The sequence below is a fragment of the Aulonocara stuartgranti genome, assembly GCF_965226115.1.
Source record: "Aulonocara stuartgranti genome assembly, chromosome: 12".
In the NCBI taxonomy this organism is placed as follows: domain Eukaryota; kingdom Metazoa; phylum Chordata; class Actinopteri; order Cichliformes; family Cichlidae; genus Aulonocara; species Aulonocara stuartgranti.
In genome coordinates this window covers 17,442,900-17,456,218 of record NC_138948.1, presented here as the reverse complement: position 1 = coordinate 17,456,218, position 13,319 = coordinate 17,442,900, and the positions used below count along the sequence as shown (strand labels likewise).

The 13,319-nt window shown below is 38.6% G+C and overlaps 1 protein-coding gene across 2 annotated transcripts in view; it reads right to left on the bottom strand.

Moving 5' to 3' along the window:
• Window positions 1-11,509, bottom strand: part of LOC309719044 (bone morphogenetic protein receptor type-1B-like) — a 71,186-nt gene extending 59,677 nt beyond the window's left edge. For both annotated transcript variants that reach the window (XM_082554829.1, XM_082554832.1), the window contains exon 1: window positions 11,204-11,509. The gene's annotated coding sequence lies outside the window, so the exon portion shown is untranslated. The remainder of the gene's footprint in view (window positions 1-11,203) is intronic.
• Between the last annotated feature and the right edge of the window lie 1,810 nt (window positions 11,510-13,319).

The following is a 13,319-nucleotide window of genomic DNA, read 5'->3' as shown; positions in this document are numbered from 1 at the left end:
GTATCACAGCAAGGTAGGACTGCAGGGTATGCAGTCCCCCCCTACAGGAAGCTCAATGGACATGGTTCAGGGGTTATGGCTTGTAAAAACACTGCTCCCAGCGTATTACTTTGAATATAAAATCAGTGAGCATGTGAAACAGATTAGTGCACATGCATGCACCCTGTTTGGTTCATCTAAAGATGTCAATGTATGCCTTTGTTTGAAAGAGAATCTACTATATGTGAGCAGAAAGAGCATCCTAAGAAAGACCAAGAATGGTGAGAGAGAGAGAAAAAACAGAGTATTCAGAAGATGACACTGTGCAGAAATAAAAAGGCAACAATATCAGAAAAAGAAATTCATGGGCACATGACTGATGTTTCCTGCACAAGGTCCTAATGCTATGCAGTCATCCTAATGCTGTGTAGTCATCTGCTTGATAGTTTGGTCTGCGACCTATAGAGGCCTGTTACGGACATCTGGTCTCTCTTGGACTCTCTTACTCCAAATTTCCTCAGCATTTTGGAGCTTGCTGCCTCTTAATCTGGCAGAGCTGGTTCAGTGTTGGCCATCTGGTCAGTTCTGTTTTTATATCACCTTATTAAATCTACAAACAACAGCAACCCAGCTACAGTGCTATCTGCTATATTACGATCTTTACGTTTTCCTCATATTTTTCATCCACTCACTTCCTGTTACTGACCTCTCACTAAACTCCCTGTAAGCCTCTAAAGACACCAAACAAAAGACTAGATAACAGAGTAAATATCTCGTTCATATTCAGCTCACCAGCAGATGTCAGTGAGCAACAGATTTCCCAGTGGCTGCTGTTATCAATGCGTTGATTCAATAAGCATTACGCTGTTACACAGAACACAACACAAAGACTCCCATAGGCCTGCTTCATATTGTAATTGCCTTTTGAGGTGGATATGAATAAATCCACCGGACATGCAAGTGAAGAAACAGACCCCCATGAGATTTGATTTCACATGCATCAGATTCAATATCTCAGAGGTTTAATTCAATTCGGCATCAATCAAATTTAATTTCTCTGGAATAATGACTTTGGAAAACATATTGATGAGCCTATCATGAATTTATGTCTCATGGGGAGGCAGTGTCTGCACAGACAACATGGATGCAATTTCAGTCAGGAGGGTATCGATGATGCCACACAAAACAGTTCAGTGTGCAGCAGCACATTTTGCACTTATCTGTTGAGGCCAAAAACAGAGAAAGATAGCGGAAAAGACAGAAGAAGACATGGTGAAAAGAGAATAATAACAACTAGTGACTTCTGAGTTTGATTATACACATTATTGCCACTCCTTTGCCAAAGACACATCTGCACGAATCAAAGAAAACCATTTATCATTCCAGACCTAAATGCATTTGTGTGGAGGACTGGACAACACAGTGAAGACTAAGTGGGTTAAATAGGGGGAGAAAACAAAGAGAGACAAAGAGACAACTGCATACGGCCTTCTGCCTCAGTCACTTTCAGCTGTAACTCCCCGTCTGTCACTCTCTGCGAAACTAAAGTAACGTGAGATTCAAATCCTTCAGATTCTGTTCACTTTGTTATGTCTGAACATGTGGAAATAAACACAGTACGCAGAACTGCTCATGTGTTTTACATATCCTGCCTGGAATATAGGAAGTCAAAGTTTTTCCATCACTCGGCCTGACCTTTAACCTCTCTGGCATTTCTTAAAAAATTAACAGCACAGCCACAGCTTGAAGTAATTTCTCTCACTGAAAATATCTGAAACAACAACAACCACAAACTGACGCTTGATGCCACTGTCGATAAATTAACCCATTTTCACTCGAACTCCAAGAGAAATCGATATTCAGGACCAGGTTTGGGTCTTAATAACGGCTTCAGGAAATCTCAATAAAGGCATCTCCTAAAACTTAACAAAGATACTTGCTATCAGGCAAATATTTCTTTCACTGCGGATGGAATGGCACCTCAAAGGAGGTACCATGGAAATTGAGGTCTTAGGTTTTTGGGGGCAGGAGGGATGAAATTGTCCCAAAGTGAATCCAGATGTTTATCATTCTATCCTCAGACCTCTTTACCCCCTCCCAGTTCCCCACTCATCACTCCATCATTTCTCTCTTGTTTTTTTCCCCTTCGAGTGAACTACAGGTCTAGTGATTACTTTGGTTAGAGCAGAGCCAAACCAAACACAAGAAGACAGTTGTGGTCTACAAAATAGAGAACAGCTTGAAAGTTCAAAGTAAAAAACTATATGATTTAAAGCATCCTCGGGGCTCAACCTGTTTATGTTTGGGATCAGGGCTTTTTTGCAAGAACAATATACTATTCTCACTTAGCAATTAAAAGAGGTCCTTGTACTTTTTCAGACAAGACTAGAAGTCACCAAACGTCATGTCTGTAAAGATTGCACATGCCAAAAAACAGAAAAGAAACTAGCGGAGTCGAGCTGTAGGACCTGCAGTGAAAGAAAATACCCAAATAATGAGATCAGAAGCTGGCTGGTAGTATGTTTTATCATACTCCCTGTGGGAAACAGGCCTAATAAATCAGAATTTAAACATTTTCATACCGTCACTCTATGTGGCTGTGTTATATTGTCCACCGGCTTTATTTTAGCCACAAAGTCCATCGCACAGTGAATTGCTGATCTCGCCTTTGGGTCATGGAAATATCTCTTTAGTAAGCCCAAAGCTGGGGTATTATAGGTATTCCTTTTAAAAAGACTATACCAGGTCATCACATTAATCAAAGTAAAGAAAAAGGGCAACACCGGAGGAGGAGTGGCTGAATTCTGCGGCCTGTGTGAATTACAGAGCACAGGGGCAGAATGACTCCATCATGACATCAGGAGAGGTTATTTTTTTAAAAGGTCCACCCTGAGGGGCAGCAGAGTGGTAATGAAGATAATGATACTGTGCAGCTGAATGACCTTTTTGTTAAAACGATATCTCTGACATTAACACAAATTCACCCTATATTATATACAGTAGTCGAACACCCAATCTAACTACATTCTTCTAACACCTACTCATTCTCTTCTACCTGGAAAAACATGAAAATTCATTGTTCAGGGTTGTCCATGACAACTGGACGCTCACATGATTTACATGTAGACGTTTCAGTCTTCATAGAGCCCAACACAGAAGCTCAAACTTATCAGGTCATTGTCCCACTCTGTCCCAAACTTACACATGCTTACAAAGCATTCTTTTTGATACCTCTCTTTCACTCACTTGTACTCACACATAGGGGTGGGTTTTTATAATCGATTCATCGATTAAAATCGATTCTGGCTTGGATAACGTAAAATCGATTCATTAAAATCCTGAATCGATTTTATTAAAAAAATTTTATTTTGCCCGAAATGCCAGAATCTCTGGTGACATCTCACAAAAGTTCAAGAACCACCAAACGGTTAAAACAGTAAATGAGAGCAGGTACACGGATTCTGCACATAGACTTAAACACACAGCGTGACCCGCGGATCAGAATCAGTTAGATGTCGCCTTTCTCACGGTCAGCTCGCTGATTCTGATCTGTCGGCAGGTCCGCGCTTTGTGTTCACGCCCTTTATGCGCTGATTCTAAAGCTGTTAGTTTGATCTCTCTCCAAACAATATTGACCGAACCAGCAGCAAAAGAAGATCCAAACGCTTCACATAAACATCGTCATGAATTCACTCTGACTTTTACTGTTTTGCTTCCACCGCGATGCACAGCTCTCTCTCTCTCTCTCTCTCTCTCTCTCTCTCTCTCTGTACTTCAAGAACAGTTTCCCTTTCTTCATTATTCGCTTGCTTGTTACGCACAAGTCTACTGTTGTTTACAGCGCTGTCGGCCGCTGTTTTTTTCCCTTTTACATTCTTCCGAAAAGAAAACATCATTTCTGCTGTTCAATACTGAATAAATGTAAACTTTTTAAAATTATTCAAAATGCAAAACGCTTAACCGTGTCTCTAATAAAACCGCTGTAATGTCAGAGGTAATGTTCATATGTTGATTAATGGTTTTCTTTCGTTTTTGATGTACTGCAGAATATTTTTTATAAAATCCCAGGCCAGGAAAATCACCTTCATGTTTTTCTGTGTTTTATCTTCAGCTACTTTGACACAAAGGCATCTGCTGTGACGCTCACACCTTTGATAAAGTCTTGCGTGTGTCAGCTTCCTTTTGATACAAAAATATGTAAATGTACTGATCTGAATTATAATATTTCTGACTGTCAAAATTTCCCAGATTTAAATCGAATTGAATCAAATTAAATCGAATTAAATCGAATCGTGGATCGAATCGATTCGGGACCTTGTGAATCGGAATTGAATCGATTCTAGAAATCAGTGACGATACCCAGCCCTACTCACACTCATGCACGCACACACTCGAGAATAGAGTTTGATGCCTGCTGGTTCGATCAGTGTCTACCTCATCTGTAATGCAATCATCTACATTTAACTCAGCGGGGAAATTTCCTGTCAGATCATATCTTGTTATCTGCAGTTCAAGACGAGCACTGACGAGGGAGGCATTCAGATGCAACATCTAGTCACTTCAGCTGAGAACAAATTTGAGCTTGCAATGGCCGCCTGGCGATTTCAGAGATGTGTGTTTTGTTTTGGGGGGTTTTAACCTGTAAAATAATAACTTCCTTCTCACTTGTCCTGCCAAAAGTTTTTATGACAGATTGAGATTGTGGCACTTCACTGTGTGTATTCTGTGGCAATGACAAACATAATAGAACAGTTTGGAAATAATAACATGTAATAGCATTGTCCAGTTCTTGAAACAAAACAAAATAAATCTACACACCTTCCTTTATTACTACTCACTACTTTATAACTTTATTTGCCTCCTGTGGATGACACACAACTTCACACAGCACTTTCACAAAGCTCTCACAACCTCTCCCCTCATTAGCAGCTGAATGCATGAACAGAAGTTGACATTCACACCTTTGAACAACACTTGAGGAGGAATTTCAAGACGTCAATAAAGATCCGGTTTCAACAACACTTAAGTATTAAACACATATCATAAATGTTAAACTGGTCAGCACGACGCTTGTTATCATCAAGGTAGCAGCTATGGCTAATAATAAAACAATGTTAATGCTGGAGTTAGACTCTCTTAAGGTTCCAGACAGAAGCAGAGAAAAGTTTAGCTTCAATCGTCAGAAACGGTGGCAGCCTGCCTTACTTAGAGCAACAAAATATGGTGCTTAGTCACCAGAAGCACAGCAAGACCTAAGATAAACATTTAGCACGGCCTAAGAGAGTTTTAAAATATATTTAAAAAATAAACTTTCAAGTTTTATTATTATTTCAGGATTTTTGCATCACATCAGACAGTTTGGATAGGACCTTGGCATTTTCCTTGCTAAAAGCACTATCTTAGTAAAATAGTAAATTTACCTGACCAAAAAATTATATAGATTACTTACACAGGATTCACAGTGTGCAGTCGCATGATCAAATTTTGCAAGGCACGCCTTGCATAAGACTTCTTAATGTGGGAAAGCTTTTTAGCAATTTTAATATCCTTGAAAGGAAATGAAGAAAATAAAAAACACACTCTTTTAAAACATTATTCAACTTTGTCAAATGTTCTGTGACATCAATAAACATCTTACGATAAGCTCCGTCTGGTGTGTTGCTAAATTATGCCTGCACCCAGTATGGACCACAGATGTTAAAGGAAAACTGATGAGGTTGTCTAAGTAAGCAGTTTTTGGTTAGATAACAGAATTAAAAAAAAAAAAAAAAATTACATACACAGTGCACTGAGGTCTGCTGACATTCAGTGTTAGTATGGCTTGTGATGCTCTGTAAGAAAAAAAACCAAAGTGTGATGTGTGTGTGTGTGTGTGTGTGTGTGTGGGGGGGGGGGGGGGTCCACTGCATACTTCTGTGAATATATCAAAGAAGCACAGGCAATAGATCACAGCCCTCATCTTTAAGTCAAGCATCAAATGTTTTAACTCATCCCAGCTTCAGGGAACAACAGAGAAAAACCTGATGGAATCCATGTGTATGAAGCCAAACGCACACACACAGACACACAGACACGCAGACACACAGACACACAGACACGCAGACACACAGACACGCAGACACGCAGACACACAGACACGCAGACACACAGACACGCAGACACGCAGACACACAGACACGCAGACACGCACTCTTACTTTCTAAATCAAATTTTAAGTTTAATAGTTTAAGTTTAATATCTGACTTAAGGAGGAAGAAAAACCCTTTAAGAGCAAAAAACATGTTAGATATATCCATATAAAGCATTTTAGAGTTCTGTGCACATGTCTTGATCCACTTATCATTTCTTTATATTTTTGCTTCCAGGAAGCCAGGCTGCCTTTAAAGTGGCCTTGGGCAATAGTTCTCCAGGCTTTCTGAAGGTCTTTTAGTGGGAACTGGCTACTGTTTCTCTTGGTTTCAGTCTGCTCACTGTATCCAACTATTTTCAGAGGAATGCATTTTTGTTTGTTTGTTAAACCACTAAACACTGAGCTATGAATCAGTCATTCATAAAAAAAGGCACCCAACTCAAAGGAATGAGCCAGTGTTGTCTCTACACATACTGTAATGGACAACTTGCCAAAGAAACAATTTTAAGTTGGATTTTGATACTCATAAAAAATGGTCTCAGTGGAAGGTTGGCATTTAATAAGCTATTTTTAAGAAAAGGAAACAGTCTGAGTTGTAATAGATTACATAAGAACTCGACTGAAAATTTGTGCAAACAGGTCTTATGGGGTAATTAATCAATTTGGACATTTTTGATTCATTATCAGTGCGTGAGGAGAAGGTCCGGAGACAGGTACAACAGAGTGTTTACAGCCATGTGTAAAACTCAGTGGACACTCTGTCATGGGTAGTGGCTGCATTTCAGACAATGGTGTTTTGGATCTTCTCAAAATTGATGAAATTATGGATGCAGAAAAGTACATCTGAATTTTAATCCACGACGCAATATCATCAGAAAAGCATTTGATTGGCAACGGCTTTATTTATCAGCCTCACAAACATACAATGCAGTAAAACATACGTGGATAGAAACACAATTAATGGACACTAGTCATGGATTGGCCGTGTGGGATCATCTTGATATAGAACAGAAAAAAGGGCAGCTACCATCTAAAGAAGAGCTTTGAATGTCCTTCGAGAAGCCTGGAGAACTATTCCTGAAGCGTACTTAAAGAAACAAGCAAAAATCCACCTCACTGGTGGTTTCTGTCAGGCCTTGCTTGCCCTGCTCATTTATTAAAACACAGACATGTATGTTAATCTATGATGTTATTGTTTTTGTCTTCGTTATAACACTTTTACACATTCAGATGGCAAAAGCAGCAGTTCTTAAACACTGAACACTAACAAATAGACTTCTTCTTCTTTGCTAGCTAAACATTCATTATATTTCATTTGTTTTTTCCCCCCTGTGACTGACAGTTTTCATAAATGTGTCTGACCTTATAAGATATTTAACTACACCGCCAGCCTAACTATTACTATGTGCTACTGTTTATGTCATATATAAAGAGTAAAATGGGTTCTAATCCTAATTTTAAATTCATGAATGCAAATGCTGTTAGATGCACCATTCCCACAGGTAAAGCAAACCCTGAGCAGATTAAACATGTTGTTCCACATCTGGCCAGGCGAGACGAGACGTCTGTAAGTAAAACTATCACACAAACAACATAATGCTCTACAGCTGAGAAAAAACACACTAAGAACAACAATTACAATTTACATTACAGACAAGCTGGTATTGTTATTGTTATATTTCTTGCTATTTTTCAAAACATTTACAAAATAGAGTTGTATAACCACGTAATTATTCTTGGTGATTTTTTTGTAAGAGACGAATGCTTCTTTTTTTTTCTTTTTTTTTTTAAGAGTTGTTGGAGGGTAGCTGTTAAGTTGAAAATCAAATCTGTAATATAATCTAACATAATTAAGGTTAAGCAGTAGATGTTTCCAGTGTTTGCCACTCCAACCTTTTAGAACAGAGCCTCAGATTTGAGGCTATTTAAGGCAGGCTGGGCACAGTTCATTATCTCAACACTAGAACCAAAGAGGACTCTGAGAAAAAAATCCAAAATTTAGAATGTTTCAGAATTTGAGTGGAGATAAATGCTCAAATGTTTCTATAAATCACACTGACACTGTAATTAAAGAGCGTAAGGTCTTGGGGGGAAAAAGGCCCCAGGCTAAGTTCTCTTATCTGTTTTTGAGTCTTATCAACTCCATCAAGTTGAGGAAATTAAATGTTAGAGAAACTAAACACTGCACTATGGTTCACTTAAATGATTGTTTACACTCTGATTAACCCTACTGTCATATGCATTCTTATTTAATGCATCGTAGGTAATCTGATTCTTGTGATTAGGGATCTGATATTGTTTTAAATCAAGACTGTCGTTAGCATAATAAAAGGAGAAAGATAAAAGCAGTGAGGTCTGGCAAGCAGCCACTGCAGAATGGAATGAACAGAAATATCAAGGACATGGCACATTTCTGTAAATCTGACCTCGTGCCATTTACCCATTTGCTCTCACTGAACACTTGAACAAATCAATTTTATGAGCTCCCACTATTGCATCATGGTTTTATCATTCCTTTCAATAACCCCTATTTCATCTGGTTTAGCTTCATTTTTTGATGCCTACACATAAAAACTACAAAGCAGTACTTCAGGTTTTACTTTGCCTGCTCGGTTATGGACATAACATCATCAAGAATCTTTAACACGAACGTTCGCTGAGTTTGGAATCTGGGATTTTTTGAGGCTTATGCTGAGTCTACCGTGTTCAGTGGGTGTCAAAAGCTACTTCACTTGACTGCATGGCATGACATGGATGAGTAATCATTTTGCATATAAAATCCTAAAACAGTCCCTGTCTCCAGTGTATGAATTGTAATTTTTTTATATGCCCATTTATAAAAAACTTTGTATTCAGATGTTTGACAATAGGAAAAAAAATAGATCTTTAAATAAAAACTGCTTTGACAATTTACCTGCATTTAATCGTATCACACATTTAAGCACAAAATAAAAGAGACAGGCTTACATCTATCGACTAACACAAAAACTATGCAATCTCACGAATATATTAAATAGGGCATTATGTCACACTTTTGAATAAGCTTTACTTTCCAGTGCAATTTTGCAGCACCTCGTCCTTCCTACGTGTTGCACTTATCTTTTTTCTAGGCAAGCGCAAATTCAGTTTGTTTTAGGCAGATTTGGCATTCTTAGAATGTAGATTAACCTCAAGCAATGTGATCTAAATTTCCAGCAGTAAGCATGTCTCACATCACGAGGTGTCTAAAACTGTTAAGTGTCTGATATTTCTCTCTCTGATACACACACACACACACACACACACACACACACACACAGGACAGAAAATTAAGGAAGCGTTCTGTTTACAGCTGCTGTGTAAAACTCAATTACACAGCCAATTGAGAATGTGGCTGTTTCTCAGATTTATTTGATGTGTTCCTGACCTAAATAAGATTGCTGTTCCAACTGAAGCCTCAACAACTGCAAACACTTACTAGTTTGACAGACAGGGAGAACAGTACCCTCACACTGACGCACAGAGGCGCACACACATACACGTACACACACGCACACACATCTGGACCTCTGTTTCTCTCATTTATACTTGCTGAGTGCTTTCCTGCGCGGTTTCCCTGTGTTACCGGTCCCGGACCCCTCAGATGAGGTGAGGTAAGATTTGGAGTCCCAGGATTATGCCATCTGGACAGACATTCACACAGGCTTGCTCATGTGAACACATGCACACATACAGATATAGCCTACTCTTGTCATAAGCTACACTGACAAACACCTGGACCTGGTTACTGGTCTCAAAGAGAGAGCTGAATACTATGTGCATGCCTATGTGTGTATAAGTGGGGTGTATGGGGAATACTGGGGCAGTGCTGGAGGCTGTGTTGAGGTTCATTTGATTTTTTCCCCCCTGCTTTTTGAGCCCTTGAATAAGGGGGCCCACTCAGGCAAGTCTCGAAAATTCAAGTTGGGTCACTGCTACTACAAGTTGTAAGCCAATTCTATTAAAATATTCAATCGTCAGCTGTCATTATAATATATATATATATATATGCTTTTCTTCACACAACTGAAATTTTCCCTCTTCTTGAGAAACTAATAACTTCTTTTTAATTAATAAAAAAAAATCAGACCATCAAGCCACCATTCTGCCCAGCGCAGGGCATCCAGAAATTTCTTCAGGTTTTGTTTGAGGTTAAATTGAATTGTTTGCAGCTGACCATCATGCATAGCTATGTGAGCCATCCACTAAACAGTCTTTTACTTGTCCCTTTGCATCTGGGATCCTAAATATGTGGACAAGGCACAGCTGGCACAACACATTAAAGGAAAAGACAGACAACTTCCTAAGTTCCATACATTGCAAAAGGGACTTGCACCAAGCCTCTTACTAGATGTATCATTCCAAGGTGGGACCTGAAGATAGTTCCTCTCTTTAGAGTCATGAGTACAGATGGGACTGGAGAATGGCCTACTCCTTTCACTTGCCACAGCTAAAAGTCTTTGGTCTTGTCCTAGTATCTTTTGGTGAAATTAGCCAACAGTAAATCCTGGTACAAGGCTGTACATCAACTCATAGAACTAGAGTTACGTTAAGTAACTACCATTTGCACACTGTACAAATGAATATTAAAGTACAGAACAAGAAAAAGAGGAATAAGGTGTAAATCTAGAATCCATCATGCATTCCTCTGATAACAGCACATATTATTGATTGTTAAGAAAAAAGAAGTTGCGAGCTTGGCTGACCGCTACTGCGTGTTATTTAACATGTATCCTAATTTACTTTTCACTTTTGGAAAATATAGACCAAGCAACGCCACAGAAATCCCAATCACGTAAAGTGTAACGTAAACACCGCTAACAGAGACATGGGTAAACTATTAAAGCTCCTCCTAGCGCTTAAACTTCTCTCTCTTCCATCACATTGTGGCTCAGGAACAGCTACGCAGTGAGATAAGCCTTAAAAAACGCTCCACAAAAATAAGTCGATATGACGTGAATCTGACTGTAAACACCCCGAGAGAAACGACAAAAAAACGCTCTGTCAAACTTCCCAAGGTGAATACAAACTGACTGAAAAAGATCTCCGACTCGCGTCTGCTTCGAGTTTACTCACCTTAGGATGCTTTCTGGCTTTCTTTTTGTCGACTGAAAGGAAAAGTTGCAGCCCACGATACTCAGGGTAGATACGCGAGTCACTCTGTTTCCAAGTGTAGCTTTTCTTTCTCTCGCGCTTTTCCCTCGCTCTCTTTACACTTAAACACACACACACTGGTCTCACACACGACTGTGTTTCTGCAAAGGTCCCTCAGCTGCAGGAGGGTGATTAATGCCACAAGAGAAGGAGTGCATTAGCAGGAGAAAGGTGAGTGAAGACTCGCACTGAATGGGTTCCTTAAAACCACTCCAAAGGGCTAGTTGTTTAAGGAACACCTAAACACAAATGAACTCCAGTCTAATTACTAAGAAAAACACATCCAGGCTTTGTCGCACAACACAGTGTTTTTGTTGTTTTGCTTAGATTTTCCCTTAAGAACGTTTTAAATTTGGTGGACTTTAAAATGAGTCTTATGTGAAAAGACTATCAAATAGGCCTATATGCTAAGGATTATACATCATGCTACAATAACAAGTAAACATTAGCTCAGCAATGCTGAATCAAATAAGTAAGCTATGAGCTAACTCCTTAAACTATGTTACCATGTGACATCAACTATACTGGATAATTTTTCTGCCTGACTCATGCCCCATCAATTGAGACAGCGTGTAAGGGTCAGTGCTGGGTTTGTTAATGTGTCTTATATACACTCAATAAAAATCCCCCAACAGTTATCTCATTTTCGTTGTTTTCTACAATAACAGTAAAATCAGTTTGATTGTGCAAAGATTGGTTTGTATTAAAAATGCTGGTTGTATAGAGGACATGGGAATAATGTGTGGTGATGTGCCCTACATACCACCGTTTACTACCTCATTTTCACCTTTATTTCTCTGTCTGCCCATTTTAACATTTGTCAGCAGTGCAGATGTGTTAAAAATCCTCTTGACAGTGGCTATGACTTCTCTACAATTGTGTTAAAATAGTTTAATTTGGTTAGATATCATTACACTATAAAAAAAAATAGCTGACATATTTGTTTGGGGCATTTAAAAGCACATAATTTATTTAAAAAACCAGATCAACTTTAAGAGTTCCAACAACAGTTTTCTACTTGAGAATTTAGAGACTGAACACTTAAATCATGCCCATTAGCCCCTTACAGTAAAAAACAAGATTTATAATTATAAGAAGTGAGTGAAAGAGTGGGTTGTCATTTGTAATAGCATTGGGAAAAAACTAAATAGGCTGGATGTATCCTGCACCAATAAGTAAGTAAATGTCCTCATGTTAAAGGTGTGTAGACAGTCAAAAAACAAGAAACTACCCTCCATCCATCCAATCCCCGCACCAGTTTCTAAAATAACAACATTCTCTACTTAATGTCATCTCAAACATATTTTCCTCTTCTAACAAAATTTTAAAAAATGTACTTTCTAAACAGAGCTAAACATAAGGAGAAGTGTATGAAACAGATTTTAAAGCAAATATATTTTCTTTCTAAATCATGGCAGAAAATAAATAAAAATGGGAACAGGATTCATGAAACTATGTGAAATGTCAAGAAAGATATGTTGGTCCACATAGCAAGGAAGAAACAGGGACTTCTATATACATTCACCAGACACTTAAATATTCACTTTAATTTTTAACTGCTTGTTAATGCAAATGTTTCATCATACATTAAGATGCTAGAAATAGTCAAGGTAACTTGCTGAAGATCAGAATGGGGATGAAAGTTGATTTAAGTGACTTGAGAGCATCTCTGAATTTGCAACATGTCAAACCTTGAAGCAGATGGGCAACAGCCCAGTATGGATGTGCAGTCGACAAATCTGCAACTGTCGGATGTTGTCATGTCAATATGGACCGAAATCTCAGATTTATGTTTCCAGCAACTTGTTGAATCAATGCAATGAAGAATTAAGGCAGTTCTAAAGGCAAAAGGGGTCCAACCCTGTACTAGCAAACTAGCAAGAGGAAACTAATAAAAGCTGGTGAAAGTATCTATGAAAAACATTTGATCGTTTTTGGTGTTCAGGTTTGCTCAAGTGCCTTAATGTCGTAGCCAGCTTCACTCAACAAATAGAAAATGAAATCAAATTTCCTTAAATTACAACATTCAAATAAGTGA